The sequence below is a fragment of the Dendrobates tinctorius genome, unplaced genomic scaffold (assembly GCF_039654945.1).
Source record: "Dendrobates tinctorius isolate UK_male_01 unplaced genomic scaffold, ASM3965494v1 ptg000126l, whole genome shotgun sequence".
Classification (NCBI taxonomy): Eukaryota; Metazoa; Chordata; class Amphibia; order Anura; family Dendrobatidae; genus Dendrobates; species Dendrobates tinctorius.
The window spans coordinates 24,209,894-24,228,653 of NW_027361794.1; the positions used below are offsets into that span (position 1 = coordinate 24,209,894).

At 47.4% G+C, this 18,760-nt stretch overlaps 1 protein-coding gene across 1 annotated transcript in view; it reads right to left on the reverse strand.

Moving 5' to 3' along the window:
- LOC141047104 (uncharacterized) overlaps positions 1-18,760 on the reverse strand; it is an 87,144-nt gene that overhangs the window by 17,073 nt on the left and 51,311 nt on the right. The window lies entirely within an intron of this gene.

Consider the following 18,760-nt stretch of genomic DNA (forward strand, 5'->3'; position numbering starts at 1 on the left):
AGACTGACACTGGCTACTCAGAAGATGGTGTGACACCCATTTCCTGTCTCTTTGTCTTGAGAATAAACTTTAGTTGTGTGCAAGCCTTTACTGAGAAAGGAGTAGACATCTAACTCTGTACTCAGTGTGACTCTTTAAGCGCGCACTCAGCCTATATTGGGTCAGGTACAAGCAATCATATAGATCTCGCTTTAAGGGATCAACCTCACACTAATCCCAGGAGGTAGGTGGATCCTCCAGGTCGTAAGTTCTATTGAAAAGGGCTTTCAATCTTTCAATACGCAAAGTCATTTGAACAGTTTTGGGTGGAGGAGAATGTTGTGGTCTAGAGGCAAAATGGTGATCATGGTAATATGGCCCGACAGTTATGAATGAGTCACCGTAGGAGGCAAAAACAGAAATACTAGCTAAGTCCAGAAACCGAGAGAAGTTGGCAGCTATCGGATTGCAGACCCCTGAACCTATCAACAACAACTAGCAGTAGCCGTGGGGGGTTCCTACGGTGCCCTAGACCCCTCGATCACAGCCGGAGAACTAAATAGCCTAAAGACAGAAAGGGAAATCTAGACTGCCCCAGAGCAGACCCCAAAGCAATAGGCAGCCCCCAACATATAATGAAGGTGAAGCAAGATGAAAAAACACTAACACAGATAGAAAGATAGGCTGAGTAAATGATGGGGCCCAAGCTAACTAAATAGGACAGGATAGAAAAGCTGCTGTCTGCAATCCGCAAAAACCCTATAAAAACAAGAGCCAACAGACTGATAGGGAAAAAAGCCCTGAAGACGCTAGGCTTCAAAAAGACTATATCAGTACTCAGGTATTTTCTGAAGACAGAGCAAAAAGACAAAAAGGAATTCAGCTCACCCCAGCAGGGAATGGCAGAAATCCAGAAAAACAAGGCAAAACAAAACCAAAACACAAAAGCAAAAAGCAGAGCAGAAAACTTAGCTTTTGAGGAGCAGGAATCAGACTGGTCTCCTAGAATCCCTCAGAGAAATCACAGCAAGGCAGAAGGGAGTCGGCTGCCTTATATCCAGTCAGCAATTCCTGTCACCCAGTCATCATCTACCTGCTCAGGTGCTTGGTAATCAGCCTCACTACCTTCCTTCACCAGAAGAGGGAGTTCATCAGACCTCAATGGTGAAGGGGAAAATGAACTCACAACACCCGACTACACCACCGATAAAGCAGCCACAGCCGGTGACTGAGAGGAATCTGTGACATCTCTGCATTTAGTGGTTACTACTCACCTGGGTAGTCATATGTGGGAATCTCCTCTTTACACCACTCATCACCCCTCACATATGTCTCTGTAGTATTAATATGGGTCAGATCTTCAACCTGAAACAAATATTGTAAAAGTCACCGACAGATGGAGAAGTCCCATCTATGATCAGCTCTAATCCTGCCATCTCCACCGTTCTCATTACACAAGAATAAAACATATAATACTGGTGGATAAAACAAGACTGAGCACAAGACCTTCACAGCCGTCTACACATCATAGGGGAGATCTCCTGACACCTTCTCTCCATCTACCTGATGATCCTGAGGAACACTGGGATCTTCTTGGTTACAGTCCTGTGGAAGAAGAGGACGGGGACATCTCTCTGGTGTTGTCCTCTTACTGGATAGATCTGGAGGAAACACATACAGGGACTGAATTCATTCTCTACATACAGATAATTATAGACCGTGTGTATTTAGTCCTGTCTATTACCTGGAGATGTGAGGGGCTGGGGAACCTCCATTATGACGTTCTTGTACTGATCTCTGTGTCCTTCTAAATACTCCCTCTCCTCCATGGAGAAATAGACAGCGACATCCTGACACCTTATAGGAACCTGACACATACAATGATACGTCATCCACCCGTTCTCTTCATAGTGTTACTGTATAATGTCCCAGCATTCCCAGCAGTGTCACCTCTCCAGCCAGCAGCTCAATCATCTTGTAGGTGAGTTCTAGGATCTTCTGGTCATTGATGTCCTCATGGATCAGGGGGTGAGGTGGAGCCCCCGTGATTGGGCTCAGGGGTCTTCCACATCCCTCAGACACAGGGTCCTGACAGCGATCACTAGAGGTCTTCTTCACCACTGTGTAATCCTGGTTATGGAGAGACACATTAATAAATCTCACTACAGACATTTCCAGAGTCCTCACCTCTCCAGTTCTGTCCATCTGTTATTCCCATAGATGAGAATGATGTAATTTGAGGTCATCAGCATCTCTCACCTCTCCAGTGAGACGGAAGAGGATCTCTAGGGTGAGGTGTAACATCCTCTCCGCCATCTTGTCTCTGTCCATATCCATCCTTGATGGGTAAATCAGGAAAATTCTCTTTTGTAGAAGATCTTCACTGAGAGGATCCGATATTGTAGAGACCTGAATGAGAAGAAGATGATCCAATGTAACATCATAAGAATCCTGTGTAATAATACAATTACTGGAGATAATAAGGGAAACATATGAGGAGATTTATTATCTTACAGGGTTTAGTTTTCTTCCCTGACATCTACTAATAAAACCTATATATTTAGGCCACAGACAACAAGCAGTTTCCTCCTCGGAGTCGGCAGCTGAACACGTTCCTCATAGATTCATCTTCCATAACGCTAATTCTCGTCTCATTACCGACACTGGAATCGGCATTAGCAATACTGCAGGAGAGATTCATTACACGCGACATGAGAAATAACTCCTTCATGATGAGGACGACATCTTCATCATCTACTACGGCTCTAGAGACAGATTTGGCCAGAGTCGGTCACTGACTCCATCCCCACCGGCCGTCTATATGAAGGTTTCCCGTCTTCCCCGCACTGGAATCTTCTATCATGTTAGATCTCAGCTCTGAGTCACACACAGAAGTTTGAGGCTTTTAGAAAAGATTTTTTGTTTCGACAAACACAACGGACAGAAATGATCTGATCCCAAAGTCTCCATGTACAGTGATTTATGGGGTTTATTTCTGGCCTTAGGCTTTCCTATATTACAAGAAAAACTCCAGAAAAAGCCGATATTAAAATGTTTCTAAAGAAAATTGGCTCCAACAATTCTTGTAAGAAGAAAAAAATATGTAAAAAGCAGAAGACACATTTTATAATTGTTAACATGTTAAACATTTATTAAAAAGAAATTAATCTTTTTGTACCCCAGAACATAGATGTACACCGCAGGGACGGCACAGATGAGGCTTCTCCACAAACCCTGACAGTTTAACCCCTTGCTGCTGTGGAAAGCAAGCATGACATCTAAGAAGGTGTGACAGAGTTCGGCTGAATGCCCCCCGCCTCCAAGTACTCGATAGTATGGGGCGGCCTAGTTACTCCGATACTTGCATGCCTAATAATAGGGTCTGGGCTGCAATGTATGAAGGTCTATTAGGCCGGGCCAGAGGCAGCGTCCAATAAACATAGTGTTTGACGAGTGTGACCAACTTTTTACTATTGAGGCTGCCTATGCTGCATCAATAGTAAAAGATAGAATGTAAAAAATAATAATAAAAAAAAATATTGTTATTCTCACCTTCCCGCCTCTCTTCACGCTCCCGGTTCCAGTAATCCTTTGCGACAATTACCGAGATGATGTCCGTTCTCGCGGGATCGCGACGTCTCACGGTCATTCGTGATGACTTCGCGCGAATGACCGCGAGACTTCGCGATCCCGCGAGAACGGACGTCATCGCTCGCAAAGTATTACTGGGAACGGGAGCGTGGAGAGAGGAGGGAAGGCTGCGCGGGACGTCGGAAGGTGAGAATAACAATATTTTTTATTTTAAATTCTATTTTTTACAGGGATATGGTACCCAGAGCCTGGAGGACAGTCTCCTCTCCTCCGGACTGTGGGTACCATCCCCAAATGTTCTGCTTACTTTTCGCATGGTGTGCACAGCCACATGTGGAAAGTAAGCAGAACAATGCATTCCTATGGGTGCGGGATCGCCGCGATTCCACAAAATTAATGAGCATGCTGCGGTTTTTACCGCGAAGCGATTCCGCCGCGATAAAAACCGCAGCATTAGCACAGCATTGCGGAATCCCATAGGAATGCATGGGATGCTTATTTTTCGTGGCAAAATCGTGCGGGTAAAACCGCCGCGGAAACACGAAAAAAACGCCACGTGTGAACTCAGCCTAAAAGTGGAAAAAATATCACAGTTTCAGCAACAAGAAATATCCATCACTAAAAGGAAAGCAGAGTCACTGCACAATGTTAGTTACGTCACGTCCATAACTACTTTATTATACGCTATTATCCTGTACACAGTGGAGTAGATAGAAATCACAGATCCCACAGCAATAGCTGGAATTGGACCCTCCAACGTAAAGAAAAAAAAAATCTATCTATATACACGGTTAAAAAAAATAAAGGGAACACTTAAACAACAGAATATAACTCCAAGTAAATCAAACTTCTGTGAAATCAAACTGTCCACTTATTTGAATGTTGTTTGTGCTTTCATACTCGTGGTAACATGAGACGGACTCTACAACCCACACAAGTGGCTCAGGTAGTGCAGCTCATCCAGGATGGCACATCAATGCGAGGTGTGGCAAGAAGGTTTGCTGTGTCTGTCAGCGTAGTGTCCAGAGGCTGGAGGCGCTACCAGGAGACAGGCCAGTACACCAGGAAATATGGAGGGGGCCTTATGAGGGCCAGTACACTAGGAGATGTGGAGGGGGTCGTATGAAGGCATCAGCCTAGCAGCAGGACCGCTACCTCCACCTTTATGCAAGGAGGAACAGGAGGAGCACTGCCAGAGACCTGCAAAATAACCTCCAGCAGGCCACAAATGTGCATGTGTCTGCACAAACGGTAAGAAACCGACTCCATGAGGATGGTCTGAGGTCACGACATCCACAGATGGGGTTGTGCTCACAGCCCAACACCGTACAGGACGCTTGGCATTTGCCACAGAACACCAGGATTGGCAAATTCACCACTGGCGCCCTGTGCTCTTCACAGATGGAAGCAGGTTCACACTGAGCACATGTGACAGCCGTGACAGAGTCTGGAGACGCCGTGGAGAGCGATCTGCTGCCTGCAACATCCTTCAGCATGACCGGTTTGGCAGTGGGTCAGTAATGGTGTGGGGTGGCATTTCTTTGGAGGCCACACGATGTTGGGCTGTGAGCACAACCCCCATGGAGACACAATTGTGCCTTTACCTGGAGATAAATTCCCAGAGGGGGCAATTTCCAAAATGCAATAACTTAAGTGGGGAATTCAGCTCTTTTCGCACTTAAGGGATCTGTATATGGAGTCTACAAACTACAGTGGGGAAAATAAGGATTTATTACGCTGCCAATTTTGGGGTAAAGTCACATTTTTGTAAGGAAAAAAAGTAAAATTGTCATTTTTTCCTTCCACATTGCTTATATTCCCGTCACAGTATCCGAATTCAGATATTGTCCTGTCAGAAAGGAGAAAACAGGGAGCGAAAGGGTTAATAGGACTCACGGGAGGAACCGGCCCAGAAAGCAGAAGATCCAGGAGTGTCTGCCACATATATGACTGCTCTGTGTGCACAGGACCTGTGATGAGGTCACAGGAGGGGAGGAGTCAGGGGTCACATGATCAGGGGTCTCAGTGTGTGCAGGACTCAGTGTGCTGGAGCGCTCCCGATAATCAGCTGCATGTGTCGCGCTGTGTGATAGTCACAGCACCTGCATGGAGGGCGACACATGCAGCTGATTATCGGGAGCGCTCCAGGGATCCGGGGTCCCGATGCAGCTATTCGGTAAGAGATATTAGCCAATAACAACTTCTCCGACGATATTCGCTCATCTCTAGTAATAACAGCTCAAAGAAATTCACCAAACTTTTCATTAAGCTTAATAGCGAGACCCTATTAAATATTGAGCACCAGCGGGATGAAGCATTGACAGCGGCATGTAAAAGTGTGGGCGCCCCTGGTCAAAATGACCGTTATTGTGAGCAGTAGTAAGATGAAGATGAAATGATCTCTAAAAGGCCGAACCTCTAAGATGACACATGGCCTTTGTATTTCACTCAAAAATAATAATAAATAATAAAACATTATATATATATGACTTTTTTACAATTTCATAATTGCAAAAAGGAGAAAGGGCGATGCAAAACTTTGGGCACCTTTAGAGATTTGTGCACTGAGATAATTTTGATCAAGATTTCACACCTTAATTAGCTTTTTAGGGTTATGGTGAGATCACATGGTGACCAGGAGCTACAGTCTGAGGAAAGGGCTAAAAAGCCTTCACTACACCCCTGTACAGCTGTATAGTGAGGCCCAGGCTTTATAGTGAAGGGACAGGAGTGAGGGCCTGTTCTCAGGAGCTACAGTCTGAGGAAAGGGCTAAAAAGCCTTCACTAGACCCCTGTACAGCTGTATAATGAGGCCCAGACTTTATAGTGAAGGGACAGGAGTGAGGGCCTGTTCTCAGGAGCTACAGTCTGAGGAAAGGGCTAAAAAGCCTTCACTAGACCCCTGTACAGCTGTATAATGAGGCCCAGGCTTTATAGTGAAGGGACAGGAGTGAGGGCCTGTTCCCAGGAGCTACAGACTGAGGAAAGGGCTAAAAAGCCTTCACTAGACCCCTGTACAGCTGTATAATGAGGGCCAGGCTTTATAGTAAAGGGACAGGAGTGAGGGCCTGTTCCCAGGAGCTACAGTCTGAGGAAAGGGCTAAAAAGCCTTCACTAGACCCCTGTACAGCTGTATAATGAGGCCCAGGCTTTATAGTGAAGGGACAGGAGTGAGGGCCTGTTCTCAGGAGCTACAGTCTGAGGAAAGGGCTAAAAAGCCTTCACTAGACCCCTGTACAGCTGTATAATGAGGCCCAGACTTTATAGTGAAGGGACAGGAGTGAGGGCCTGTGTCCAGGAGCTACAGTCTGAGGAAAGGGCTAAAAAGCCTTCACTAGACCCCTGTACAGCTGTATAATGAGGCCCAGGCTTTATAGTGAAGGGACAGGAGGGAGAAAAGTGGGGGAAGGAGCCAGAAGAGCCAGACTGCCCATCACTAACCTGCAGAGCCGCACTCCACATATATGGCTGCTCTGTGCACAGGACCTGTGATGAGGTCACAGGAGGGGAGGAGTCAGGGGTCACATGATCTCCGGAGTGCAGACCTCCATGGAGGCTTCTCCTCAGTCAGTGACATTCCCGCCATTATTTGCCCCTCACTACTGGCACAATTACCCCGCGCCGCCTTCTCTACACAGTGTTATGTGTGGAATGTAACGTGTGGTTTCTCTGGAGGGAAATAGACCCCACACATCAGGGAATTCTCACCAGTTACCGGCCGTCTACTATATGGCGGCATATGATTGTGCTATCGACTCCACACCAGGAGCTAAAATGCCCAAATCTCTAATGTAACCGCTATAAGAGAAGATATAACAAATTTCCCCTAAACTCACACAGCGGAGGAGGCCTCACTTGGAGCAATGTGACTCGCGCACAGAAAATCTATTCCCGGTTCTGGGATTAAGTTATCGGCCGACAGGAAGAAGAAAGGTCTGAATTACAGCCCAGACTAGAGGAGAAACTGCAGGAGTTAGAATTGGCCAATCAGCGCTCTTCACCCCTATACTTATCTACACAAATACAAGATAGGAAATGACAATTAGACGCCATTCTCACCACCAGAACGGAGAGGCGCTAACTTGGAGTAAAGCCGCGTTTTATCACCATGCCAATAAGCCTAATAAGATGCCGCTCGTAAGCTCAGAATGAGAGTCACTGCATATAATCTCCTCTATAAAAGACCCTAAGGGTCAGACCTCAGCCCACCCCGATGTCATGTATAGCACTTATAATGAATACCCCCAGAGTTTGTATTCCCCCCACAATCACCCCCCCTCACTACTGGAGTCATTCCTTCACACACTACATCTACCTAACCTGACTGAGTCCGCGGCACAACAACTCCATTTACACATCTCTGAGGAGGAAATAGTTTCACCAACCAAAAAACTAAAAAGAGGAAAGGCCCCGGGGCCGGATGGTCTTACAGCAATATTTTATAAAAAATGCAGCGATGTGCTGACACCACATATAAAAACCTCTGTAATTCACTACTAAATGGCTCACAGCTGCCCCCTGAGCTCTACGTGGCGCATGTAACCGTAATCCCTAATCCTAAGAAAGATCATCTCACCACAAATTATAGACCTATATCCCTCTTATACATTGACTTCAAAATCTTTACATCCATTGTGACTAACAGGACCAATAAAATCCTCCCTCACCTCATCCATCGGGGTCAGGTTGGTTTTATACCAGCGTGACAGGCCCCAGATAATATTAGGAGAGGGTTAAATATTATTCATACAACTAACCTACAACCAAAGCGACTTCTCCTGCTTGCATTAGATACTGAGAGGGCTTTCGATTCGGCGTCCTGGACATATCTCTTTACGGTTCTATCGGAAGTCGGATTCTCCCCTAAACTTATAAAGTGCCTCCAATTGTTATATGATAGCCCTATCGATTATGTAAAACTCCCGTCACCACATCCCCCTCCAATTAATATTCAGAGGGTACCAGGCAGGGCCATCCTCTATCTCCAGATCTTTTTGCACTTGCAATGGAACCCATTGTGGAAGCAATAAGGAGAGATCAGAATATCCTGGGCCCTGAGAATATGGGAGACCAATATAAAGTCAGCCTCTTTGCGGATGATCTCCTGCTAACATTAATAAGTCCCCACACTACACTCCCTCACGTGTTTTCCCTCCTTCACGAATTTGAGAAGATCTCAGGGTTAAAGATTAACATTGATAAATCTGAAGCATTATTTGTAAATTTTCCTAAGAGCAAACTAATATAGCCTCCCATTTTGGGTTTATAGACAAAGAACATTATCTAACATATCTGGGTTTTAACTTAACAGCCAACAGGTCACCTCTGCTTAGGTGTCACGCGGGGCTTAGGTCAACTAAGGCTGAAATACCCGGGGCTCCTGTGGTGTCCCTTTAACTAGGGGAAACCCTGTCTGACCCTCAACCCAGGGTTTTTGCTAATGGTGCAAATGCCTGAGCCTCCAACCTTTCCTTATCTCCTGCTCAGCCCTAAGCTTAACCCTCCACCCTCCACCCAGTGAGGAGACAAACCACCAAAGCCCCACACAATAATGACAGACAGGGAGAACTTAAACTGCACCGCGCCACATACACACAGGACTATACAGTAATGTGAACAGGGCACAACAAAACACAAATATGGGAAGGCGAAAAGGTAACAACAGATCATACGCCACCAGATACGAATCTCTCTCTCTCCAACACCTCCATTCCAGACCGGAACCACTTGGTATGAAACACAAGCTATAATCGGCGACGCCCATAGGCCAGCATGACTATTTAAAGACCGTGGGCGTGACCAAACATCCAACCTGATCTCCAGCTAGATTAACCCCCGATAGCCTGAGAAAATCAAGCCGGCGCCACTGAGGCTATAGTGGACGGAGGTGGAACTACCTCTGCCTGCCTGACGCTGTGGTGTGAATAGCGTCCGACATGACAAGTGGACGGAGGTGAAACTACCTCTGCCTGCCGGATGCTGTGGTGTGAATAGTGTCCGACATGACAGTACCCCGTCTTCTACGAGGGACCCCAGGGCCCTCAAGACTCATAGGACCCGGCTTGTCCGGATGACGACGGTGAAAAGAACTGACCAGCCGATCCGCATGTATGTCCGAGGCTGGTACCCAAGACCTCTCCTCCGGACCATACCCCCGCCAGTGTACCAAATACTGAAGAGTACGGCGCACTACTCGAGAGTCCACTACCTTGGAGACCTCAAACTCTAAATCGCCATCCACCATGACCGGAGGTGGCATTGGCGTTGTGTCCACAGAGCCTACCACCTTTTTCAATAAAGCCCTGTGAAACACGCTGTGTATCTTGTATACCGCAGGAAGTTCCAACCGATAAGCAACTGGGTTAATGATGGCAGCAATCTTAAAAGGCCCAATAAACCTTGGACCCAATTTTAAAGATGGAATTTTGAGTTTTATGTTTTTAGTCGCTAACCACACCCATTCACCCACACACAGGTCCGAACCTGGCACGCGTCTACTGTCAGCCACCCGTTTGTACCTCGCACTCATGCTCAACAATCGCTGTTTCACCCTCCTCCAGACCGATGATAATTGAGCTCCTAGCTGGTCCTCCTCCGGGACGCCCCCCGAGTCACCCTGACGTAAGGTACAAAATTGAGGATGTTGACTGTAAACACAAAAGAACGGAGACTCTCCCGATGACTCTTGGCGGTGATTATTTAACGCGAACTCGGCCAGAGGAAGGAAAGTAGACCACTCCTCTTGGTTGTCGGACACAAAGCATCGTAAATACTACTCCAGATTTTGGTTCATGCCCTCAGTTTGACCATTTGACTGTGGATGAAACGCCGATGAATGTGACAACTTGATCCCCAAACTTGAGCAAAAAGCTTTCCAAAACCTCGCCACAAATTGAGTTCCCCTATCAGATACTATGTCCGACGGAACTCCGTGGAGTCTGACCACCTCCTGCACAAACACCTGAGCCAACGTCTTTGCATTGGGCAAGGAAGGCAACGACACAAAATGCGCCATCTTTGAAAATCGGTCAACCACCACCAGGATGACTGTGTTCCCCGCCGAGGCTGGCAAGTCAGTGATAAAATCCATGGAGATTTCTGTCCATGGCCTATTAGGTACCCCCAGAGGCTGTAGCGTGCCAGCAGGACGGGCTCGGGGCGACTTGGCCCTAGTGCTTGTGATGCAAGCTGCCACGTACGAGACCACGTCCTGCCGGATTTTGGGCCACCAGAAACGACGCGATACCAGATCTAAGGTGCCCTTAACCCCTGGATGACCAGCCAGTACTGAGTCATGGTGTTCCCTCAACACCTTAAGACGAAGATGAAGGGGTACAAATGATTTGTTGGCGGGAAGTCCTGGCGGTACCTCCTCTTGGGCCTCGGCAATCTCCGCCTCTACCTCAGTCGTGAGAGCCGAGACCACTACACCTTCCTGGAGGATGGGTACCAGCTCTTCCCGAGGTTCTCCCCCCGGAAAACACCTGGACAAGGCATCCGCCTTGGTGTTTTTAGCCCCGGGACGGTAAGTCACCAGAAAATTGAAACGTGTAAAAAACAATGCCCAGCGAGCCTGCCTAGGAGACAGACGCTTGGCCGACTCCAGATAGAGCAGGTTCTTATGGTCGGTGATGACTGTGACCTGGTGAGCCGCCCCCTCCAAGAAGTGTCGCCATTCCTCAAAAGCCAATTTGATGGCCAACAACTCCCTGTTGCCGATATCATAATTCCGTTCGACCGGCGACAGCTTCTTGGAGAAGTAGGCGCATTGATGCATATCGCTCAAGGACAAGCCCTGTGACAGTACTGCCCCCACTCCCACCTCAGACGCATCAACCTCCACCACAAAAGGTTTAGACACGTCCGGTTGCACCAGAATGGGGGCTGAAGCAAAACTGTTCTTCAGACGCTCAAATGCACGTATCGCCACCTCAGACCAGCTAGCCAGATCGGTACCTTTTTTTGTCATGTCCGTGAGCGGTTTGGCTATAGTAGAAAAGTGTTTTATAAATTTCTTATAATAATTAGCAAACCCAAGGAACCGCTGGAGTGCTTTCAGATTATCAGGCCTTTCCCATTGCAGCACCGCTTGCACCTTCGCGGTGTCCATTTTAAACCCTGCGGCGGACACAATATATCCCAAAAAAGGCAACTCCTGAACAAAAAATAAGCATTTTTCCAGCTTAGCATAGAGCTTATTCTCCCGGAGCAACTGTAACACCTGCCTGACATGCTCTAAATGAGTGTCCCGGTCGCTTGAATAAATGAGGATATCATCCAGGTATACAATCACAAATCTCCCCAGGACATGAGCAAATACATCATCAATAAAATGTTGGAAAACAGCAGGCGCGGTTGTCAACCCAAATGGCATAACCAGGCTCTCAAAATGACCCTCAGGAGTGTTAAACGCCGTCTTCCACTCATCCCCCTGACGGACCCTTATGAGGTTATACGCCCCCCTGAGGTCAAGCTTGGAAAACCACTTCGCCCCCGCCACCTGGTTGAACAAATCAGGGATCAAAGGCATCGGGTAGGGATCACGGATCGTAATCTGGTTTAACTCCCGGAAATCCAGACCCGGGCGTAACCCCCCATCTTTCTTCTTAATGAAGAAAAACCCCGCTGCTACAGGCGAGGACGAAGGCCGGATGTGTCCTTTGCTCAGACTCTCCGCGATGTAGTCTTTCAGAGCTTGTCTCTCTGGACCAGAAATATTAAACATCCTGGCCTTAGGTAATTTGGCCCCGGGTTTTAACCTAATCACACAGTCATAGGCTCGATGTGGAGGCAGTTCTGAGCAACTCTTCTCAGAGAATACATCCGCGAAATCCTGCAAAGCCTCCGGAAGGCTGGGCGTCACGGCGGACACACATGTGGCCAAGCAATTGTCCTGGCAGAAACCACTCCATTGGACTATGTCCTGAGTTTTCCAATCAATCACCGGGTTGTGCCTGGACAACCATGGAAAACCCAGGACCATTTGTGCTGGGAGATTACGGAGGACCCTACATGTAACCCACTCAGAATGTAGGACCCCAATGTGGAGTTTCACCTCAGCCACAAACTCCATAATCTCCCCTTGTGGGAGGAGAGCGGCATTAATGGTAACCACCTGAATGGGATGAGGGAGTTTTTCGGTCTTAAACCCGGCAGTGCGTGCAAACTCCTCATCTATGAGATTGGTGGCGGAACCGCTATCCACAAACACTGATATTGGTAGCTCTCTGCCCGCGATAATAATCTTGGCAGGGAGCATACATTGAGATACCATCATGGAGGATATGCATACGCTCAGTTGGGCCTGCTCCATACCCTCTGAGCCTAACAGTTTTCCGCCGGTGTGACCTTCTTCGGTAGCACAGGACAAGCGTTAACATAATGATTCCTTTTACCACAGTAAAAACATGCTCCGGGCTTCCTGAACCCAGGAACGCGACGCTTAACCTGTGACACCCCCACAATTTGCATAGGTTCAGTGGGCTCACCTGCAGCAACCACACTTGCACCTCTGCTTTCCCCCAGGGGTAGCGTCTCCTGTGCCCCCTGACGCAAACGGCGATCAATACGTATAACCAAACTCATGGCAGACTCTAACGATGCAGGAGTCTCATACATCAGGAGTGCCTGTTTAACGTTCCCTGATACCCCATGAATAAACTGACGCCGCAGCGCTGGGTCGTTCCACTGTGTGTCTACTGCCCAACGACGAAATTCCGAACAATAGTCCTCCGCCAAGCGCTCCCCCCGGCGGAGGGCACGGATTTTAGATTCCGCTAGAACCAATCTGTCAGGATCATCATAAATGAGCCCGAGGGCAGAAAAAACATTATCGACAGAATGAAATGTAGCAGAGTCAGCTGGTAAGGAAAACGCCCATGCTTGGGGGTCCCCACTCAGTAATGATAACACCAGACCCACCTGCTGAGCCTCATTACCTGAGGAGATAGGGCGCATGCGGTAGTATAACTTGCAGGCCTCCCGAAATATGACAAATTTGCTGCGTTCCCCTGAGAATCGTTCTGGCAGCGGGATCTTCGGCTCTGCACCGATACCTGCAGATGCCGTTTGCACCTTCGATACTACCAGGCCCTGCTGCTGAACTGCCCCTTTCAACTCGGAGACCTGTAAGGACAGCGCCGCCAACTGGCGGGTTATGGAATCCATGGGATCCATGGACTCCTGAAAAATGTAGGCCGATTATAATGTCACGCGAGGCTTAGGTCAACTAAGGCTGAAATACCCGGGGCCTCTGTGGTGTCCCTTTAACTAGGGGAAACCCTGTCTGACCCTCAACCCAGGGTTTTTGCTAATGGTGCAAATGCCTGAGCCTCCAACCTTTCCTTATCTCCTGCTCAGCCCTAAGCTTAACCCTCCACCCTCCACCCAGTGAGGAGACAAACCACCAAAGCCCCACACAATGACAGACAGGGAGAACTTAAACTGCACCGCGCCGCATACACACAGGACTATACAGTAATGTGAACAGGGCACAACAAAACACAAATATGGGAAGGCGAAAAGGTAACAACGGATCATACGCCACCAGATACGAATCTCTCTCTCTCCAACACCTCCACTCCAGACCGGAACCACTTGGTATGAAACACAAGCTATAATCGGCGACGCCCATAGGCCAGCACGACTATTTAAAGACCGTGGGCGTGACCAAACATCCAACCTGATCTCCAGCTAGATTAACCCCCGATAGCCTGAGAAAATCAAGCCGGCGCCACTGAGGCTATAATGGACGGAGGTGGAACTACCTCTGCCTGCCGGACGCTGTGGTGTGAATAGCGTCCGACATGACAAGTGGACGGAGGTGATACTACCTCTGCCTGCCGGACGCTGTGGTGGTCCGACATGACATTAGGTGGAATTACACTCCACTGATCCAAAACTTCCAGAGGGACATGGATAGATGGGCTTCCTTAAAGTTATCCTGGCCCGGCAGAATATATGCATTAAAAATGGTGTCACTGCCTCGCTTCTTCTATTTAGGTCCCTCCCAATTATGGTATCAGCCAGAACGTTCACTCATTTACACTCTATGATGTCTAAGTTTCTTTGGCTCGGAAAACAACCCAGAATTGTGCAAAAACTTATGTTCCGTCACAGAAAAAAAGGGGGTTTATCCCTCCCTAATTTTACACTTTATTACAAGTCGGCACAGATTGCTCCATTAATAAGTGCGTGTTCATATCCCAATAGTCTGAGATGGGTTATTCTGGAATCATTTCTCTCCAAACCATTCTCTTTATCAGGCCTAAAGTGGACCACAGACTGACTTCCACGGGGGTTAATGAATGTGGCTCCTTTTACAGTCCACTCGTTGCTTCTTTGGAGGAAAGTTTAAATATAACTTACAATCAAGCCCTTCTCCCCTGACAGCTATATTACAAAACCCCATGTTCCCACCAGGCCTTGAGCCTCAAATTTTTTCTTGGTGGAAGCTGAAAGGTATTCATATACTTAAACATTTGTGATCCCCATTTAATATCTTACTTGACAGATATGAATTTGTTCAAAAATTTGAACCTCCAGCTAGCGAGGTAATGCGATTGAACCAGATCTTCCACTTTGCAAAGCAGATGCTTCCGAGCGGTACTACTCTCAGGGCAACGAGTTTTGAAAAATAATGTCTAAATGACCCTTTGGGCAGGGGAACGATCTCATTGATCTACTATGCTAGAAATTCTCCACAAAATGATAAAAAATTTGAAGTATATGTTACAGTGGGAGGAGGATTTGGAGTTTGAACAGTCAATTGATGAATGGTATCGTAACTGTGACACCATATCAAGAGGTAGTCACCAGACTTCCCTTGTTGAGACTTCCTTAAAACTATTGTACAGAGTCTATTATGTACCGGAAAAAATTCACAACATTTTTCCTAAAATCTCGGGAGACTATTTTAAGGGCTGTGGAATATCTGGTGACATGAAACATATTTGGTGGTCTTGTACGGTGGTTTCTGGGCTTTGGGAGAAGGTGAAGTGTCTGATAGCACAGATGTATGGTGGACCGGTTGATCTGGAACCTTCTACCCTTTTACTGGGAACCAGGACTTCCCGGCTTCCAGAAAGCTTTCAGAAGCTAGTAAACTACTTATGTATGGCCACTAAAATCCACATTGCGGCAAAGTGGAAGTCGCCCTCACTGTCAATATCTATGGTGAAAGAGAAGATGAAAGACATTATGTTATTCTCATTTGTGGCCCCAGCGTTTCTTGTAGAATAAATCCCTTTCTCACACAGTCCTGTAGTAATGACTTTGTTCTCACGTTTTGTAGGAGGGTTCGTCTGACTCCATCTTATGTTATTAGTATAAGTGCGAGAGATGAGAGACCGACGACCGCAGTTTTACCGTGTGTGTCCGGTGTCAATTCTACAGTGTGAGAGATGCGGGGTCTGTGACCGAAGCTGGGGGTATACGGGTGTATACAGTGTACACAGGAGTCTGTGACCAAAGCTGGGGGTATACGGGTGTATACAGCATACGCAGAGGGGTCTGTGACCGAAGCTGGGGGTATACGGGTGTATACAGCATACACAGGGATCTGCGACCAAAGCTGGGGGTATACGGGTGTATACAGAGTACACAGGGATCTGCGACCAAAGCTGGGAGTATACGAGTGTATACAGCATACATAGGGGTCTGCGACCAAAGCTGGGGGTATACAGGTGTATACAGAGTACACAGGGATCTGCGACCGAAGCTGGGGGTATACGGGTGTATACAGCATACACAGAGGGGTCTGTGACCGAAGCTGGGGGTATACTGGTGTATACAGCATACATAGGGGTCTGCGACCAATGCTGGGGGTATACGGGTGTATACAGAGTACACAGGGGACTGCGACCAAACCTGGGGGTATACGGGTGTATACAGTGTACTGGCCTACTACCGCTTCATTGATGATATTTTAATCATCTGGACGGAGTCTGAGCAACAGCTAAAGACGTTCCACGAACAGTTTCCATCCAAAACACATAAAGAACTCTATTATCTATAGCCAAGCCATCAGATACAATCGTATATGTTCCAACCCCATGGATAGAGACAAACACCTTGGTCGCCTCAAAAAGACCTTTTTGAATCAGGGTTACCATCCAAGAACAATTGAAAACCAAATTACAAGAGCCACCAGAATGTCAAGGAATCACTTGCTACATTACAAAGCTAAAGAAGAAAATAACCGGGAGCCTCTAGTGGTCACCTACAACCCAAATCTGGAGGTGCTAAGGGGAGCTGCACGGAAATTGCAACCTTTACTACAAAAAGATGCCCGATTAAAATCCATTGTTCCAGACCCCCCACTACTGTGTTTTAGGCAGCCCCCAAATTTAAGAAGCATCATTGTCAGAAGCTCCCTGTCCTCTCCAACAGCTGCAGGAACCTTTCCTTGCAACCAGAAAAAATGTAAAACCTGTCCATTTATAATGACCACGGACAAGATAAAGATCCCCAACTCACATCAGGACTACAAGATCCCAGGTACTCTCAGCTGCATCACATCTAATGGGGTGTACTTAATTATTTGTCCTAAATGTCCAACTGGGGGTCTGTATGTGGGGAAGACAGAGCAAAAGCTTAGAACAAGGATGAATGCTCATCGTCACACAATAAGAGAAAAAAGAATGGATCTACCTGTGGCAAAACATTTCTGTATCCCTGATCACAGCAGCGTGGATATGAAATTACTGGTATTGAGAGGTAACTTCAATTCTCAGAGAGAGAAACGAGTTTGGGAGTACAAATTTATGACGACCTTTGACACTCTCAGTGCTGGAATGAATGTGTCGCATGGATTTATGTCTTTTTACATCAATTAAGGAATTTTCTTTTAAAACCTTGTGGGGGCATCACAACACAGAACTAGACCCCAATCAGAGGACCATAAAACATCCGGACTCCTTATCTATGGACTGGTCCAATGTTTATATTTATGTTTCTCCCTCTCCCATATTGATAGTTCTGCTTCACGTCACTTGTCTTATCTATTGCATTTTTTCTAGGCCGTACTGTGCATAAATATGTGACTTCAGATTTTGTATTAGTCTAGCCTGATGAAGAGACCTGAGTAGTCTCGAAAGCTTGCAACGTGTTACCATCATTTCAGTTAGCCATTAAAAGGTATCAACCACTGAGGACTCTCAATCCTGAATATTTTTCTACAATGTACACAGGGATCTGTTACCAAAGCTGGGGATATACGGGTGTATACAGCATACACAGGGGGGTCTGTGACCAAAGCTGGGGGTATACAGGTGTATACAGTGTACACAGGGGTCTGCGACCAAACCTGGGGGTATACGGGTGTATACAGCATACACAGGGGTCTGCGACCAAAGCTGGGGATATACGGGTGTATACAGTGAACACGGGGCTGTGACCAAATCTAGGGGTATACGGTGTATACAGCGTACACAGAGGGGTCTGTGACCGAAGCTGGGGGTATATGGGTGTGTACAGCGTACACAGAGTGGTCTGCGACCGAAGCTGGGGGTATACGGGTGTATACAGCATGCACACAGGTTCTGAGACTGAAGCTGGTGGTATACAGGTGTATGCAGTGTGAGAGACGCGGGGTCTGTGACTGAAGCTGGGGGTATACAGGTGAATACAGTATACACAGGGGTCTGCGACTGAAGCTGGGGGTATATGGGTGTATACAGTGTACACAGGGGTCTGCGACCAAAACAGGGGATAAACAGGTGTATACAGTGAACACGGGTCTGTGACCGAAGCTGGGGGTATACGGGTGTACACAGCATACACGGAGGGGTCTGTGACCGAAGCTGGGGGTATACGGGTGTACACAGTGTACACAGAATGGTCTACGACCGAAGCTGGGGGTATACGGGTGTATACAGCATACACAGGGGTCTGCGACCAAAGCTGGGGGTATACGGGTGTATACAGAGCACACAGGGATCTGAGATTGAAGCTGGGGTATACAGGTGTATATAGTGTGAGAGACGCGGGGTCTGTGACTGAAGCTAGGTGTATACAGTATACACAGGGGTCTGCGACTGAAGCTGGGGGTATATGGGTGTATACAGTGTGCACAGGGGTCTGCGACCGAAGCTGGGGGTATACGGGTGTATAAAGAGCACACTGAGGGGTCTGCGACTGAAGCTGGGGGTATACGGGTGTATACAGCGTACACAGGGGTCTGCGCCCGAAG